Raw genomic sequence first — 18,350 nt, forward strand, 5'->3', positions numbered from 1 at the left:
CGCGTGGCTTCGCCCTAGTCACATACAAAGGCCCGCACCGGGAGAACTGTGTCACGGAAGTATTGTCCACTGATCACCCGCATTTGGATTCGTCGTTAATATCAGATTTTGTGAAGTCCTTTGTTCGGAAAGATCCGTCTTTGAAAGTTGAATTCATACAAGAACTCATCTCCAAGCAATTTCATTTCGATGTCCCGTACCGGAGGGCATGGTATGCAAAGGGGAAAGCAATAGCTGATATTTACGGTGATTGGGAGAGTTCTTACGGCAGACTTCCGCACTTCATGCAAGCCCTCCAACAGTCAAACCCGGGAACGTGTGTTGTGTGGAAGTACAAAGCGTTGGTTGACGGTGTTTACTACAGCAACATGGAAGTGTTTGAAAGAGTGTTTTGGGCGTTTGGCCCTTGTATCGACGGTTTTAAACATTGTATGTCAGTTATCTGTATCGATGGGACGCACTTGTACGGGAAGTACAAAGGAACACTGTTGGTTGCTACAAGTGTTGATGCAAACTTCCAAGTATTTCCTCTAGCATTTGCGTTGGTTGAGGGGGAAAACACCTCCAGCTGGTCTTGGTTCCTGGGTTGCATTCGGGTTCATGTCACTCAACGAGATGGCCTTTGTGTTATATCTGACCGACATCCTGGGATCATTGCAGCAATGACTGATCCGAACGTTGGATTTACCGAGCCGCGAGCCTATCACAGATTTTGTGTTCGCCACATAGCTTCTAACTTGAAGACTCACGTGCGACGAAACGACATGAGAGATATGTTCAAGGCTACGGCGTACCAAAGGCAGGAAAGAAAACTACACGGCGATCTGTGTTTCATTAGTGAGGCGTGTAACAAGGCAATGGAGTACATTGTTCAAATTCCGTTCACCATGTGGTCCCTCTTTCACGACGCTGGACGTAGATACGGGATTTGCACTACTAACTTCTCTGAGACATTCAACAACGTGTTGAAGGGAGCACGGTTTCTACCGATCATGTCCCTAGTCGAGTTAACTTTTCATAGAGTTAACAAATATTTCACTTTGAGAAGGGAGTCTTCTGAGGCAAGATTTGAACAGGGACTTGCATACCCCCCCAAGGTCACTGCCATTCTAGAGAAGAACACCGCAAAAGCCAGATATCACAGAGCGGATGCGTATAACCGTCGATTGCATATTTACCAAGTTACAACAGAAAGGGGAGACCGACTTGGTAGTAAAGGAGGCCATAAACATACTGTTAACTTTCAGTTAAGAACGTGTACCTGCAACAAACCTACGATATTTCACCTCCCATGTTCTCACGTTCTAGCCGTATGTGCAACGTACTCACTATCAGAGCGGCCGTGGGTTGACCCGGTGCTGCAATCGGAGGCATACACGAGCACATACGCGCCGCAATTCTGGCCAATCCCTTGCGAGACAACCTGGACGCCCTATAACGGTCCCAGAATCATTCCCGACGGGAGCATGTTGCGTGGAATAGGGCGACCAAGGTCAAAGCGCATACGTAATGAAATGGATGAGACTAACCGGCCCGCGAGCAAATGTAGTCGTTGTCACGTTCAGGGCCATAACCGGGCAACGTGTCCATCGAGACCCTCAGAGGACCCATGACTGTTAACTGAAATTCGTTGTAATCGTAGATGGAGGAATTATTTTGTAATAGAAAATTTTGATTTAATAACATTTGGAACATTTTGATTTAATAACATTTGGAACATTTGATCGTTAACATTTTGGTTAATTGCTAATGCGTTAACTCTGTTGGGATTTGTTAAATTGCATGTGAACAGATACGATGGACGGTAGGGCTGTGGAGCTGGCTGTTGTGGTGGCTGTTGGAGGACTGCAGCATGCAAGCTGTTTGCTGAAGCTTGTTTTCTGCCTGGATGCTGGTTGCTGTTTCCAGCAGAAAAGCGCTGTCTGAGACAGCGCTTTATGTTCAAGCATAACGCGCTGTCTGAGACAGCGTTTTATGTTCAAGCATAAAGCGCTGTCTGAGACAGCGTTTTATGTTGAACATATAAAATAGTTGTAGTTGAATTTTTTTTTAAAAAAACCCAAGGATAAAACGCTGTCCGAGACAGCGTTTTATGCCCTACTGAATTTAAAAAAATACAGAAGGTAAAACGCTGTCCGAGACAGCGATTTACCCTGGAAGCTTAGTTTGGTAAATAGTTTTGCCACGCTACCATTTTTGTCAATAGTTTCCGTTTAAAGCTCAATTTGGTAAAACGTCCCCCATTTCATGTACTAACGTTCCCTTTATGAGTTTACGACAGAGTTAAGCCTCTTACAAGAGACTGAACTTTCAAGAAATTTAAAAGGAGGGGACTGGAGTTACGAAATGTAAATGTAGGGGACTGAAACCGGTTGTTCAAGTAAACACCGGTGTGGTAACCTATTATAGGGAGTTTGCACTTATTTTAAAAAAATAAATAAATAAAAAAATTATAAGCCTCTGATAATTGCAGACCTCGAGCTGTGTGATTAATTACAGCCGTAGGAGGAACGAAGGGAGTCTTGAAGCTTCTACTGGAAGCTACCTCCTTTTCCTATAAAAGTAGTATTTTCATCTTCTTTAATGCCCACACTACCATTTTCAGAAAGCTCCAACTAAAAAAAAAATTCCTTTATTCTCTATTCATCTCATGTATTGGCCTACTAGTCCCAGCTTTGAGGAAACTGTTGGGAAAAAAGTCGCACGTTTGAGTTCTATTGGCACTAGTAGCCCACAATTACACCTCCTTGGATTTGCACTACTACTTGACATTATTCTGGAATCAATTAGGAAAGATAAATCACATAATTAATCTTCTCATAAATCACTACATGTATGGATAAAATAATTTACTTACTGCAACTCAACCTTTTCTGCAGGATCAAATTCAGAGGCACACAAAGGCTCCCTTGGTTGTTTGACAAACCTAGATTTTAGATGCTTGTTTGAAGAAAAAAAAAAACAAATTTTTTGAGAACTCAGTGCTTATTGTTCTTCAAATTAAGTTTCTGTCCTAGAAAATCCTCTGTGTTAAATACTTGTATAACGGCTACTTTTGTTTGCAAAACTTTTTCTGTTTCCAATGCACTTAAAAGCTTGTCAGTAATTCAAAAAAAAATTAATCTTAAAATACATGGAAACCGGTTGTAGGAGGTTACCTTGGCCGGAGTTATAAGCATCGTCCCCTGCTTTTAACTTCCAAAACTGCAGTCCCCTCCTTTTAAATTTCTTGAAAGTTCAGCCCCTTGTAAGAGGCTTAACTTCTTTATGACATGGAAGGACGATATTGTTCTTTGTATAAGTTGTAGTGTATAATATCATTCCCGACCTTTCAACCTACTACCACGTGGTAAAAAAAAAAAAAAAAAAAAAAAAAAAAAAAAAAAACCGACACTACCACATCCGACACCGGAAGGTTCGTCGGAGAATTTTGTAAGTCGTCGTACATATTTTTTTAAAAAAATTGAATTAAAACATCCGCCGAAAAAAATTAGGTTTCGCCTAGGTGGATCCACTTAAAATTTCTGGATCCACCAAGGAAGATCCGGAAATTTTAGGTGGATCTCCCATATCCGCCGGATCTTCCTTGGTGGATCTGGAAATTTTAAGTGGATCCAAAATTTTTGGGCGGATGTATGTAGTTTTTTTTAATTGATTAATTAATCAAAGTTATTATTGTAATCTTTGTATTCTTATTATTATTTTATTATGATTATTATTCATTTTGTGATTAATTTTGTAATTAGTATTAGTACTTTTATTGTTGTTGTAATCAATGTCGTGGCTTTTTTTTCCTGATTTACTTATTTTTTTTTTTTTAGAGAGATAAAATGAGAGTGAATGAGAGTATGAGAGTTGTGAGTGTCGTAGAGTGAGTCGTGGGTATTTATTTGATAGGGGTAAAAATGGAAAATCCTAAAAAAAATACGAGCGATACATAGTAAAAGGGGAACGACGTTTAACAACCCAAAAAAAAAGAGTCAAAGAGAGTATGAGGAGATGAAAAATAAAAATTTACTACAGGCATGTTCACATCTATTGAACTGATTGGAGCTAGAATGAATATTTTATGAGAGAAGAAAATTAGGAGTTGAATTAAACTAAACTGAACTGAATTGAACTGAACTGATTAAAGCTAAACTCCAATTAGTATTTTGTGCACCACATCTATACTTTTGAACATTTAGTAAAAAAAAATTGAACATTTTACAAAAAATGAACAACCTAAGAGGGATCCCTGGAAGCGCTGATGCTAATACGGGAGGATTTGCGAGATAGGGTTTGATCTTTTCAAAGGCTTTTTGACACTCATTGTCCCATATTACTGGCATATTCTTTTTGAGTTTCTTAAATATTGGTTCACATATTGTTGCTAGCTTTAATATGAACATACTTATGTATTGCAACCGGCCAATAAATCCTCGAATTTGTTTCTCGGTTTTGGGCGGCGGTATTGACATAATTGCTTTGATATTTGTTGGGTCTATCTCTAATCCTCTAGAGCTTATGACATATCCCAAGAGTTTGCCTGAGGTGACTCCAAAAGCGCACTTGGATGGATTCAACCTTATGTTGTATTTTCTTAGCCTTTCGAAGAACTTTCTTAAGGCTACTTGATGTCCTGGGCGATCTTTTGATTTTACAATCATATCATCCACGTAGACTTCAACCTCTTTGTTTATCATGTCATGGAGTAGGGCAATTGCTGCTCGTTGGCAAGTGGCACCCGAGTTTTTCAACCCGAATGGCATTACCGTGTAACAGAAAGTACCCCAAGGTGTTATAAACGTTGTTTTCTCCATGTCTTATTCCGCCATGAGAATCTGGTCGTACCCTGTGTACCCATCCATAAATGAGAGAAGCGCGTGATTTGTTGTATTATCTACTAAGATGTCGATGTGTGGTGAAGGGAAGTGATCCTTTGGACTTGCCTTATTTAGATCTCGATAGTCGACACACATTCTTACCCTTCCATCCTTCTTTGGAAATGGGACCACATTTGCAGCCCATTCGGGATATTATGATACCCTGATAAAAGTTGCAGTTATTTGCTTTTGAACTTTTTCTTTTATCTTAAGAGCTACGTCGGGTTTCATTCGACATAACTTTTGTTTTACAGGTTTCATTCCTGGAATTAGTGGTATAGTGTGTTGAGCTATTTCTCTGTTAATACCTGGCATATCTTCATATGACTAAGAAAATACATCGATAAATTCTTTGAGTAGATTGATTAAATCGGTTATTTCATCTTCATTAAGTATTAGTCCGATTTTAACTTCTCTTTTAATGGTTGGATCGTTTGAGATATCAACCGTTTCAGTATCCTCAATGTAGACACCCATTTGTGTCTCCCCAAAACCAAACCCGGTGATGAGTAACTTTCCCGTCGAATCATAATCGAATGAAGTGAAAGTGTGGAAAGTCTAGTGTTGCGGTTAGTTTTTATTTCTTTTCTTTCTCTCTGTTTTTGAAAACCTATTTTAAGAAAATAGTCAATCCAGTTTGGTTTGGTCCATGGAAAGGGTCCAATAATGGTGTAGTTGAGTCGGGTTCAAAAAGAGCTTTCCAACGATATATTATAAGCCCAATTCCGATGAATAATGAGGAAGTTATGGCCAAATTACTAAACTAGGTCCGGTTTGATATTTATGTGCGGCCCAATGATCTAGAGGAGGGCCTTATATTGCTTTATCATTCATAATGCAATAAGAATTGATTATAGTTTTCTAGATTCTTCTAGATGGTTCTTTCCATTCCTAATTTAATTAGCATTGATAAAATGACTTTAGTTGACTTTTTAGAGTTTTAATCATAATAAAAGAAGTGTTTTTAAGGAAAATACGATTTTGCCCTCCTGTACGACTAAATTTTATCAAATTAAGAAAACGTGTAGAAACTGTTTTCCAGCATCTGATGACAGGACCAGCACCGGGCGCCAAGTTTGGCGTCTGGCGCTAGTGTCTAGAGTTTGGCGCCAAGTTGTTTTATTCTTTTCGAAACTCTGATTCGTTTTTTTTTATCCATCCGGCTGATTTTCTCTATAAATAGCCTCCTAAAACCTCCGCTTTCCATCATCAAAAATCATCAACTCTCTAGTTTTCTAATACTCTCTTCAAGAATCTCTTGATTATTCTCTCTCTCTCTTTTCTAAACTAGCCTTTGGCATATAAAATTCCGCATTCACAAGATCTATACACCTAGCCAAATTCGAAGTTGCCTTCATCCTAGACATGAAAGGTTTTAATTTCTGAGGGTTTGGTCCCAAATCTCTCTTTTAATTAGTTAATTTAATTAATTGTTTATTATTTCCCTTGAAGTTACTAACGTGTGTATTTTGTTATTAGAAAGAGATACAAGGCATCCAAGTAAGTGCTTTAATTGATTTTATGATTTAGAAATCATGTCTAGATTGTTATTTTGGTTCCTAGTATCATGTTAGGGCGTTTTGATCTTCCTAGTATCATGTTTAGGGTAACAAATAAAATTTCTAATATCAAATATATCAATTATGATTCCTGTGACGCTTCCTATTTTCTTTCCTAATATTCATGTTAGTATCATGTTAGGGTAAAATCTTTGATTTTTAATGTTTAGTGACATGCTAGTGTTGGTTATTAATCTTGTTAGTATCATGCCTAGGATCTTGCTATTATTATGCTTTAACATGATTATGATATATATGATTATTTTAATTATTATGATTTTAATTATTATTATTATCATGTTGCTTGATTATATTTATTGTTATTGCTTGATCACACCTTTTATGCATGTTTAAACGGAATTGGTACTTGTAATCATGCTTAATAAGATAATTAATAATCTTGTTTAGGGTTAATATGATTATAATTCATGTGATCGCCAATAATAGTTTTATTTGTGCATTAAATTCAATCGACATAGATAAACAGGTTTAGGGTAAACCTATTGATTGCATGTTAGTCAGAAAGCGCACATGAATACGATCAGAACAAAGTAGAGGCCTATTATTAGGGCAGGTTCAATCTCTTTTAGGTTGGATTTGTACCTTCATCCCCGAACTACCAGTCATGATTCCAGACCTATTGGAGTTGACGATCTCCTGGATCGTTAAGGGGTGTAACCTTCACCTCGTGAACGGTTTACAAGTTCCTAAAACTTGTTGGCGACTCTTTTTCTCTATCTTCTTTCCCTTTGGACGCCACCGTACTCTAGTGTATGATCATAGTGGGGTTCAAGCTAGGGGTAATGCTTAAAATATTTCCTACAATTTTTTGGCGACTCCACTGGGGTGGATTTCTCTTTTAATTTCTAAAATTTATTTTGGCAATGATTTAGAATTAGTGGATGAGACTCGAAAAGTTCTAAGTATTTCATGTGCGTAATTTTGATTAACATTATTGTCATATGCATAAAAAAGATCTCATTGGAAAGACCATCCGTAATGAGTTAAAAACATAGGATTTTTACGTGTAGGAAATTTGAGGAATATCTTTCACAACTAGGATCGAAATAATGCTGTGTGAAACTGGAAAATTTTATCGAGCACAGAAAGCTGCTGAGGCATGTTGGAACTAGCGTTAGAAAATAAAGTCTAGCGCCGAGTATTTGACTCTGGCGTCAGGCGACACTCCTATCGCCAGCTGCCAGAGCCAAATCGTGGCGCCGACCTCTGTTTTATGGCGCCAAGTTCTTCCGATACCGAGCCAGAAATATGCGTTTTAATTTTGACCAGTTTTAGCACTGTTTGCTCGATTCTACTTCCTAATTGAGTTTTTCTCACTTTTCTGAAACCCATATGTGTTCTACATATGGACATAACCCTTTGGGAATTCATGCTCCATCTACCTGATTGAACGCTCTGTGCAACAAATGGTACATTCGATAATGTTAAATTCACCAAACCATGGAAGCGAGTTTTTTTACTTGCGGTGTCCCATTCACTCGCGTCAACCCTTCAAAAGGTAAGGCTTTCGCGTGGTGCATCCGGACAATTAACCGTGGACCCTCTTTGACGAACCCATATCCCGAACTTTAGAGAACTAGAGCCATGGTTAGGTTGCAAACTCATTGCATCATATTGTGCCTACTTGACTAATTGGGCATTATTTGTTGTGCATTCTCTATGTGTTTTTCCTAACCTTTTGTTTGACTTGTGTTAAGACTAAATAAACTGATTAATGACTAAAAGAACTTTGCCTAATTAATTAATTAATTAGAGTAATTAAAGTCTAATAATTTAATCAGAATTGACTTAGTACGACTTTAGGCATACCCTGTAGAGTAATAATACTAAAAGCAGTCCTAGATCAACGTTCCAACAATGGCGCCGCGATTTGGACTGCAGCGCCTGGCGACAACTCTGTCGTCTGACACTACACTGCAAAGTGCGGCGCTTGTCCTTTTGTTTGCGATAGTTCGGTATATTGCTCGAGTCATCACTTTGTGTCTAATTAAACAGTTTGATAATCAATTCGATTACTTTTGTTAATAATAATACCTCGTCAAGTCCTTAATCGAGACTAGGCGCTAAGTCCCATGGTCTTACACAAGTGTCAAAGCATGTCACTTGCACTCACCATATAAAGCACACACTAATATGAATGTACAATTTGACCATGTCTAAGAGAGTCTTGTATGCGCATGTTTTCTGTCATTTTTAGGGGGGTAAGTCGGATATTAACACTCCAATTAAACCACTTGTTTGAACCCTATATTTGATTCCCAAAAATATTCACCCTATTTTTGCTTTTTTTCTTTTTCTTTATAAACACGTAAAGTCAAAGTCAATTTGAGTCAAGTCATTAAAATAAAAATGGTTTAATTTACAGCGCGTGGTCAAGAAAGGAAAGACGTTTGATCAAACACAACCTTTTCATTCAAGTTCAACTTTTCGACAAACCAATCGCTCGAAAAAGAAAAGCTAAGAAGTTAATGGCAACTCAGGAGGAAGTTAATGAACTTAGGAATCAATTGACTGATGTGACTGAGGCATTGAAGGCTTTAACCCTCAAAATCAATGACCCTATGAAGCAACAACAGATGGACCTCATGCGAGAAAGCTTGAGCAAGCTGTCTAGTGACTACAAATTTCAAGGCATTAGTTCACAAGTGGTCTCAGTGGACAAGGAGCTTCTTCCGCAGAAATTCAATGCCAACGACATCCCGAAATTCAAGGCAACTAACAACCCTTATTTTCATCTGAGAGCTTTTGAAAAAAATAGTGAGTATTAAGGGTATTGATAAGAAAGTATTTCCCTCTTTATTTTCTCTATCTCTTGAAACCGTTTGCCAACAATGGTTCTTCTCCCTTGACAAAGAGAGAACCTCTACTTGGGAGTCAATAATAAACGCTTTCATTGATAGGTACAAATGCAACATTCAAGTTGAAACTGATTATAGGGAACTTGAAATACTCAAACAAAAAGAGAATGAAGGTTTCACTTCTTTCTTCAACAAATGGAGAGAAACCTCTGCTAGGATGATTGAAGTACCAAGCGAGAAAGAATATGTGAGGTTGTTTATCAAGAACCTTCAAGGGAAGTACTCCAAGCATCTGAAGTATCAAAATAATCTACATACCTTCAAGGCCGTCTAAGACATTGGAATTAATATTGAAGACGACCTGGCTAAGCTAAAAGCTGCTAACAGTAACTCCAATAGTGGCTGGATAGGCAAGAAGAACGACAATCCTTCTTCTTCCAAAACCACCCACTCAAATAATGTTAGCACTTCAATTTGAGTGAAGTCCTTGCTAAGAACAACCAAGGACAAAAGAAACCATTTAGGAGGAACTTTACTCCTATAGGTTTGAGTTATGACACCGCATTTGCCCGACTAAATGCAAAAGGTCTTATAACTCTTATTGGACCATTTGGGGACACACCAATTGAAATTAGGACAGCTAATTGAAACCCCAATGCACACTGCAAATATCACCAAGGTAGGGGCCATCTTACTGAAAATTTTTGGAAGCTTAAGGAAGCTATCCAAGATTTAATTGATAATAAACTACCATTGCCCCCTGCCAGTAAGAAGCCAAGCATTGACAATGCACCCCTTGCTCATTCCTTGGCCATCTCTGATGAGGAAAACGAAGTTGATCTCTCATCTCTCATCAAGCCTATTAAAGAAACTCATGCTATCGAAGAAGAGGAGGAGATCTATTTCGATGCCATGGATGACTTTCCTGAACCAGCAAGCAAGAAAGATGTATGAATGCTTTTATGGTCCATGTGGGAAGGAACAAATTTGCTACGTGAGGCTCTCGAATTCACAAAGAACAAGCAGAGGAGCTTCAGAAAAAGATTGATAAAATTCCACCCGCAAAGAAGAAAGCTTTCTCTCTACAAGTAACTAACGAACCCAAGAAGAGTAATAAACTCTACACTCTAATTGGGACTTCATACGCTAAAATGTTCAAAATGCTCTCCGAGAGTGGTAAGGTCAAACCTCTCGAACCGAGACCATTTGAATCGCTTAAAAGGACAGATAAATTATACTGTCAATACCATCAATCAAGGGGACACACTATTGAAAACAGTTTTAAATTTAAAGATTTAATTCAGAAAATGATTGATGATAAGAAGCTAGTCCAAATCCCACGAGAAGAAGACATAAGCATTAATGGGGTTTGGGACAGCGATGAAGAAGATGTCTTCCTAAAAGACATGGAAGGACCTCCACCTTCGGTGTCATATTCAATAAATGATTTCTGGGTTGAAGAGGATTCATCTATAGACGTCCTCACAAGGTCAGGGAGAACACAACCTCCCATCTCAACACAACCTATGCCGACTACACAGCAAGTTCCCATACCTATCATAGAAGACAATGATATTGTCAAGCAATTCAAGAAGACCAAGGTCGAGATGAATGTATGGAAGCTTCTAGCTACATCACGAGAACATAGGTTGGTAGTGATGAATGCCTTGGATAAGATAGGGATAGATTCTGACACCACTCCTGAGGGGTTGGCTAACTTCCTTACGAGTGATCTCCCTAGTCCTATCAACTTGATCACCTTTTCTGACAAAGATTTACCTCTAGAAGGTGACAAACATTGAACTAAACCTCACAGTGGTTTGCAAGAGAATGAACGCCCCAATGACTCTTGTAGACAATGGATCGATAATTAATGTTTGTCCACTCAGAACTGCGAAGATGTTAGGCATAAGGAATGAAGTCTTAACCCCATCAACACAAGGAATAAGAGCTTATGACAACACTCGTCGTCAAGCTCTTGGTAAGATTACCATGAATATAACGGCGGGAGCAATAGAACATGCTACTACATTTCAAGTGGTAGATATCAAAGCTTCATTAAATTTATTGTTGGGACACCCTTGGCTTCATGACCTAAAGGTCGTCCCTTCATCTCTCCACCAATAGGTAAAAGCCATATTTGGAGAAATTCCTATCACGATCGATACTTCACCCATGAGAATTTAAGCTATAGAAAATCCAATCATTAATGTGGAGCACGATGAAGATGATGAAGACTTGTGGGGCTTTAATGAAGAGGTCTCCTTAATTAAGGAGGATGAAAGGACCCCTCTCTGCCTCGACCCCCACTCCAATATGACAATAATTGCTATTCTTATGAAACAAGGGCATTTTCCTGGGATGAACCTAGGAAAAAAGAAGGGAATAGAAAAACAGCTGGAATTACCTGGCCTCCTTAAGCTAGATACTTTTGGATTTGGATTCAAATCGACTCGGGTTGATCTTAAGCGAGCCCATGAAAGGTCTAAGGCACGTAGGAACGCTCGCATCCAAAAAAAGCAAACCCAATGGATCAATATCCTCTTACTCTCAATGGACAATTCATAAAAGAAGGAGAGAACTATCCATGCTACGAATTTCCCGAACCTTTTGTTGTAAATGGCATAAGGCAATTGGGATTCGAAATATTCTTAGATTGCTACTTTCTAGAAGAAATCCCAACTCCTACCCACAAGGAGAAAGCACCCCCATGCTTTGACTTTAATGTCACGGGATTATTATTTGGGCAAGAAAAAGATGAGCCGAGATACATAGAGGATAACTCCTCGCTCATCCAAACGGTCCTACAAAGCGAGAGTTTTGACCCCTCAAATCTCATCACTCCAGCAGATGGATCTGTACAAGGGTGGCGCAAGACAGTTAAGGTGACTACTTCAAGTGGAAGGAAAATCTCCATAACGATAGGGCAAGGACCAATGTTTGAAGAGTTGTATGAGTCAGAGTCAGAGTCATAGTTAGAGTCTTTTCTTATATAGTCATCCAAGTCCTTAGTTATAACACCCCCTCTTTCTTCTATTTCTTCTCCTAGGGTAGTTAGTAATCAAGTCCCTGAGGACATCTCCCTTTTTGATGTAATGATTTTCGAATTCAATAATATGTCTTCTTTTGCTTACTCCTCGTGTTTTTCTTTAACCCAAGATGACGAGCATTGCTTAACTAACAATGAAAATGACAAAGAAATTATTAAAGCAATGGAAACACTTGAAAATAAAACACCGATAATTGAGGAAACTGAGACAATTGATATCTCAAACGATTCAACCATTAAAAGAGAGATTAAAATCGGATTAACACTTAATGAACAAGAAAGAACCGATTTAATTAATCTACTTAAAGAATTTATCGATGTATTTGCTTGGTCATATGAAGATAGGTGTAGGGAATAAATTTCAAGTTTTAAATCCCCCTAGCTTGAACCCCACTGTGATCATACACTAAAGTACGGTGGCGTCCAAAAGGGAAGAAGATAGAGCAAAAGAGTCGCCAACAAGTTTTTTTTAGGAACTTGTAAACCGTTCATAGGATGAAGGTTACACCCCTTAACGATCCAAGAGATCGTCAACTCCATAAGGTCTAGAACCAAATAAGGGTTCGGGGATGAAGGTACAAATCCAACCTAAAAGAGATTGAACCTGCCCTAATAATAGGCCTCTACTTTATTCTAATCGTATTCATGTGCGCTTTCTGATTAACATGCAATCATTAGGATTAACCCTAAACCTGTTTATCTATGTTGGTTGAATATTAAATGCACAAATAAATCTATTATTGGCGATCACTTGAATTATAATCAAATTAACCCTAACAAGATTATTAATTATCTTATTAAGCGTGATTACAAGTACAAATTCCCTTTAAACATGCATAAAAGGCGTGATCAAGCAATATAATAAATAATAATATGTATCAAGCAACATAATAATAATCAATATCATGAATAATAATTATAATAATATAAAATAATCATCATCAAAATAATAATAAATAATTATATTCACAATCATCATAAATTATAATAATTATAATCATAATCATGTTCATGTTAATATTAAAGCATAATAATAGCAAGATCCTAGGCATGATACTAACAAAATTAATAACAAACCCTAGCATGTCACTAAGTAATAAAAATCAAATCTTTAATCCTAACATGATACTAACAATCATAAATATTAGGAAGAAAATAGGAAGCATCGTAACAATCATATTTAATATTAAAATGACCCTAGACGTGATACTAGGAATATCATAATAACAATATAAACATGATTTCTACATCATAATATCAATAAAAACAATAAAGTACTTACTTTGATGCCTCCTACTTCTTTCTAATAACAAAATACACACGTTAGTAACTTCAACGAAAATAATAAACAAACAATTAAATTAAATAATTGAAAGAGAGATTTGGGACCAAACCCTCAGAAATTAAACCTTTCACGTCTAGGGCGAAGGCAACTTCGAATATGACTAGGTGTTTCTAGATCTAATGAATGCGGAATTTTGTATTTGAAAAGCAAGTTTAGAAAAGAAAGAGAGAGAGAGATGAAATAATCAAGAAAACTTGATGAGAATTGGTGAATGATTAAGAGAGAATTAGAGAATAAATGATTGCGAATGAAAACTGATTGTAGGTGAGAACTCGTGAATGATGAGAATTGGTGAATGAAAACGGAGTTTTCAATACGTTATTTATAGAGAAATCAACCAAAAAGATAAAATATCAAAACAGAGCACTTGGCGCACGCAAAACAGAGCTGGCGCCAGCACCAGCTTATTGGCGCCAAGCGCCAATGGCTAGCACCAGGCGCCAATGGCTGGCGCCAGGCCTGGTTCCAGGCGCCAATGCCTAGAGTCAGGCGCCAGACCTGTTTTTGACGCGTTTTCGAAAACCAGATAAGTTTGCCGTACTGGAGGATAAAATCGTATCTTTTCCTCAAAAATGCTATTTGATTTTAATTAAAACTCTGAAAAGTCAACAAAAGTCAATTTATCAATGCTAATTGAATTAGGAATGAAAAGAACCTTCTAGAAGAATCTAGAAGACTAAAACCATTCCTAATTGCATTAGGAATGATAAATCATATTAGGCCCTCCCCTAGATCATTGGGCCGCATATAAAGCTCAAACCGGGCCCAATTTAGTAAATTGGCCATAACTTCCTCAATATTCATCAGAATTGGGCTTATAATATATCGTTGGAAAGCTCTTGTCAAGCCCCATCCAACTACACTATTATTGGACCCATATCATGGACCAACCAAACTGGATTGACTGTTTTCTTAAAATAAGTTTTCAAAAACAAGGAGAAGAGAAAAGAAATTAAAACTTTCCGCAACACTAGACTTTCCACACTTTCGCTTCATTCAATTATGATTCGACGTGAAAGGTACTCATCACTGTGTTTGGTTTTTGGGGAGACACAAATGGGTGTCTACAATATTCCAGGTATTAATAGAGAAATAGCTCAACACACTATACCACTAATTCCAGGAATGAAACCTGTAAAACAAAAGTTGCGTCGAATGAAACCCGACGTAGCTCTTAAAATAAAAGAAGAAGTTCAAAAACAAATAACTGCAGGTTTTATCTGGGTATCCAAATACCCCGAATGGTTCGCCAACGTCGTCCCAGTTCCGAAGAAGGATGTAAGGGTAAGAACGTGTGTCGACTATCGAGACTTAAATAAGGCAAGTCCAAAGGACGACTTCCCTTTACCACACATCAATATTTTGGTAGATAATACAGCGAATCATGCACTTCTCTCGTTCACGGATGGATACGCGGGATACAATCAGATTCTCATGGCAGAAGAAGACATGGAGAAAACAACTTTCATAACACCGTGGGGTACTTACTGTTACACGGTAATGCCATTCGGATTGAAAAACGCGGGTGCTACTTACCAACGAGCAGCGACTGCCTTACTCCATGACATAATGCACAAAGAAGTTGAATTATATGTGGACAATATGATTGCGAAGTCAAAAGATCGTCCAGGACATCAAGTAGCCTTGAGAAAATTATTTGAAAGGCTAAGAAATACAACATGATGTTGAATCCATCCAAGTGTGCTTTTGGAGTCACCTCAGGCAAGCTTTTAGGATATGTCATAAGCTCTAGAAGAATATAGATAGACCCAACCAAGATCAAGGCAATCATGTCAATGCCACCGCCCAAGACCGAGAAATAAATTCGAGGATTCATTGGCCGGTTGCAATATATAAGTAGGTTCATATTAAAATTAACAACAATATGTGAACCAATATTCAAAAAGCTCAAAAAGAATGTACCAGTAATATGGGACAATGCATGTCAAAAAGCCTTTGAAAAGATTAAAGCCTATCTCGTAAATCCTCCCGTATTAGCACCAGCACTTCCAGGAATACCTCTTAGGTTGTACCTAACATTCACCAAGGAGACAATGGGAGCCATGCTTGCACAAGAAGTGGAAGGTAAAGAAAATGCAATCTACTATCTAAGTAAAAAGATGCTCTAGTATGAAGTACGCTATACATCGCTTGAGAAATTGTGCCTCGCATTGGTATGGGCCACAACCAAGTTAAGACATTACATGCTCGTGCATACAGTCTTTGTAGTCTCCCGAATGGATCCACTTAAGTATTTATTCGAGAAGTCTACACTCAATGGGCGCATATCAAGATGGATAGTTAAATTAGCCCAGTTCAACGTAAGACTCATGCCTCAAAAGGTTGTCAAAGGATCTGTGGTCTTAGATTTCCTAGCAGATTTTCCAATAGAGGATTCAACGCCAATACACGACAATGAATTTCCAGACGAAGACTTGATGATCACAGAAGATGATACTTGAACTTTATACTTCGATGGAGCCTCAAACCAAAAGGATGTGGCGTTAGAGTATTATTAGTATCACCTAAGGAAGAGCATGTTCCAATCTCCATAAAGCTAGATTTCGACGTTACTAACAACGCTGCTGAATACGAAGCATGCGTGGTAGGCCTTGAAATAGCTTTGGCATTGGGAGTGAAGAAATTACGAATATTCGGAGAATTTTCATTGATCATCAACCAGATTTCCAAAATATGGAAAGTAAGGAGCGAAAGTCTAGCCCCTTACCAAACTTATCTGGAAACTCTCACCAATCAGTTAGAAAAGGTAGAATACACATATCTACCTAGAGAGGAAAATCAATTTGCTAATGCCTTGGCAAGACTAGCCTCAATGGTTAGGATTCCTACGAAAATCGAGCAAATGCCTCTAACTATAGAGAAAAGGCACAAACTGGCTTATATTCAAGCTTTAGAAGATGATGAAGTGATCCAAGATGAAGAAGAAGAAAAAGAAGAAGAAGAAGAAGAACCGTGGTACACATATATACTTAACTATGTCACCAAAGGAGAATACCCTCCTCATGCTGCCAAAAGAGAAAAACGAGCATTAAGACTCTTAGCTTCCCAATACGTACTCATAGACAACAAGTTGCATAAAAGGGTACCTAAAGTTCGAGCTCTCTTATGTGTAGGCAAAAAGGATGATCAAAGATCTATGAGGATAGTCCATGAAGGCATTTGTGGAACCCATGTTAATGGAAAAATGCTAGTCTAAAAGATAATGTGAGAAGGATACTATTGGACTACCATGAATAGGGATTGCCATCAATATTTAAAAAGATGCCCTAAATGCCAAATCTACACCAATTTACAACATGTTCCTCCATCTCTACTTTACACCTTCACTTCACCATGGCCATTCTCTACATGGGGAATTGATATTATTAGTAGAATTACTCCTCCAGGAACAGGCAGTCATGAATACATCCTAGTAGCAATTGATTACTTCACAAAGTGGGTTGAAGCACAATCATATGCTAAACTCACTACAAAACATGTATCACTCTTTATCGAAAGGAATATCATTTGTCGATATGGAGTCCCACATGAAATGATAAGTGACAATGGAACTCACTTTCAAGCTGAGTGTGAAGAATTTTACAAAAATATGGAATTCAACACCATCATTCTTCTCCTTATAGACCTCAAGTAAATGGAGCAGTTGAAGCAGCTAATGAAAATCTAAAGACTATTGTAGGGAATTTCAAGCATTAATCCCCTAGCTTGAACCCCACTGTGATCATACACTAAAGTACGGTGGCGTCCAAAAGGGAAGAAGATAGAGCAAAAGAGTCGCCAACAAGTTTTAGGAACTTGTAAACCGTTCATGAGGTGAAGGTTACACCCCTTAACGATCCAGGAGATCGTTAATTCCAATATATCTTGAACCAAATAGGGTTTGGGGATGAAGGTACAAATCTAACCTAAAAGAGATTGAACCTGCCCTAATAATAGGCCTCTACTTTATTCTAATCGTATTCATGTGCGCTTTCTGACTAACATGCAATCAATAGGATTAACCCTAAACATGTTTATCTATGTTGGTTGAATATTAATGCACAAATAAATCTATTATTGGCGATCACTTGAATTATAATCATATTAACCCTAAACAAGATTATTAATATCTTATTAAGCGTGATTACAAGTACAAATTCCCTTTAAACATGCATAAAAGGTGTGATTTAGCAATAACAATAAATATCAAGCAATATAATAATAATCAAAACAATAATTATAATAATCAAAATCATATCATGATAATTAAAATAATCATATTAAAGCTAAAGAATAGCAAGATCCTAGGCATGATACTAACAAGATTAATAACAAACCCTAGCATGTCACTAAACAATAAAAATCAAAGCTTTAACCCTAACATGATACTAACAATCATAAATATTAGGAAGAAAATAAAAGGCATCATACTTTTAATCATACTTGGTATTAAAGTTACCCTAGACATGATACTAGGAATCATAATAACAACCTAAGCATGATCTCTACATCATAATATCAATAAAAACCATTAAAGTAATTACTTGGATGCCTCGTACCTCTTTCTAATAACAAAATACACGCATTAGTAACTTCAAGAAAAATAATAATAACAACAACAATTAAATTAATAATTGAAAGAGAGATTTGGGACCAAACCCTCAGAAATTAAAACCTTTCACGTCTAGGGCGAAGGCAACTTCGAATAATGCT

Source organism: Chenopodium quinoa, unplaced genomic scaffold (genome assembly GCF_001683475.1).
Source record: "Chenopodium quinoa cultivar QQ74 unplaced genomic scaffold, ASM168347v1, whole genome shotgun sequence".
Taxonomy (NCBI): domain Eukaryota; kingdom Viridiplantae; phylum Streptophyta; class Magnoliopsida; order Caryophyllales; family Amaranthaceae; genus Chenopodium; species Chenopodium quinoa.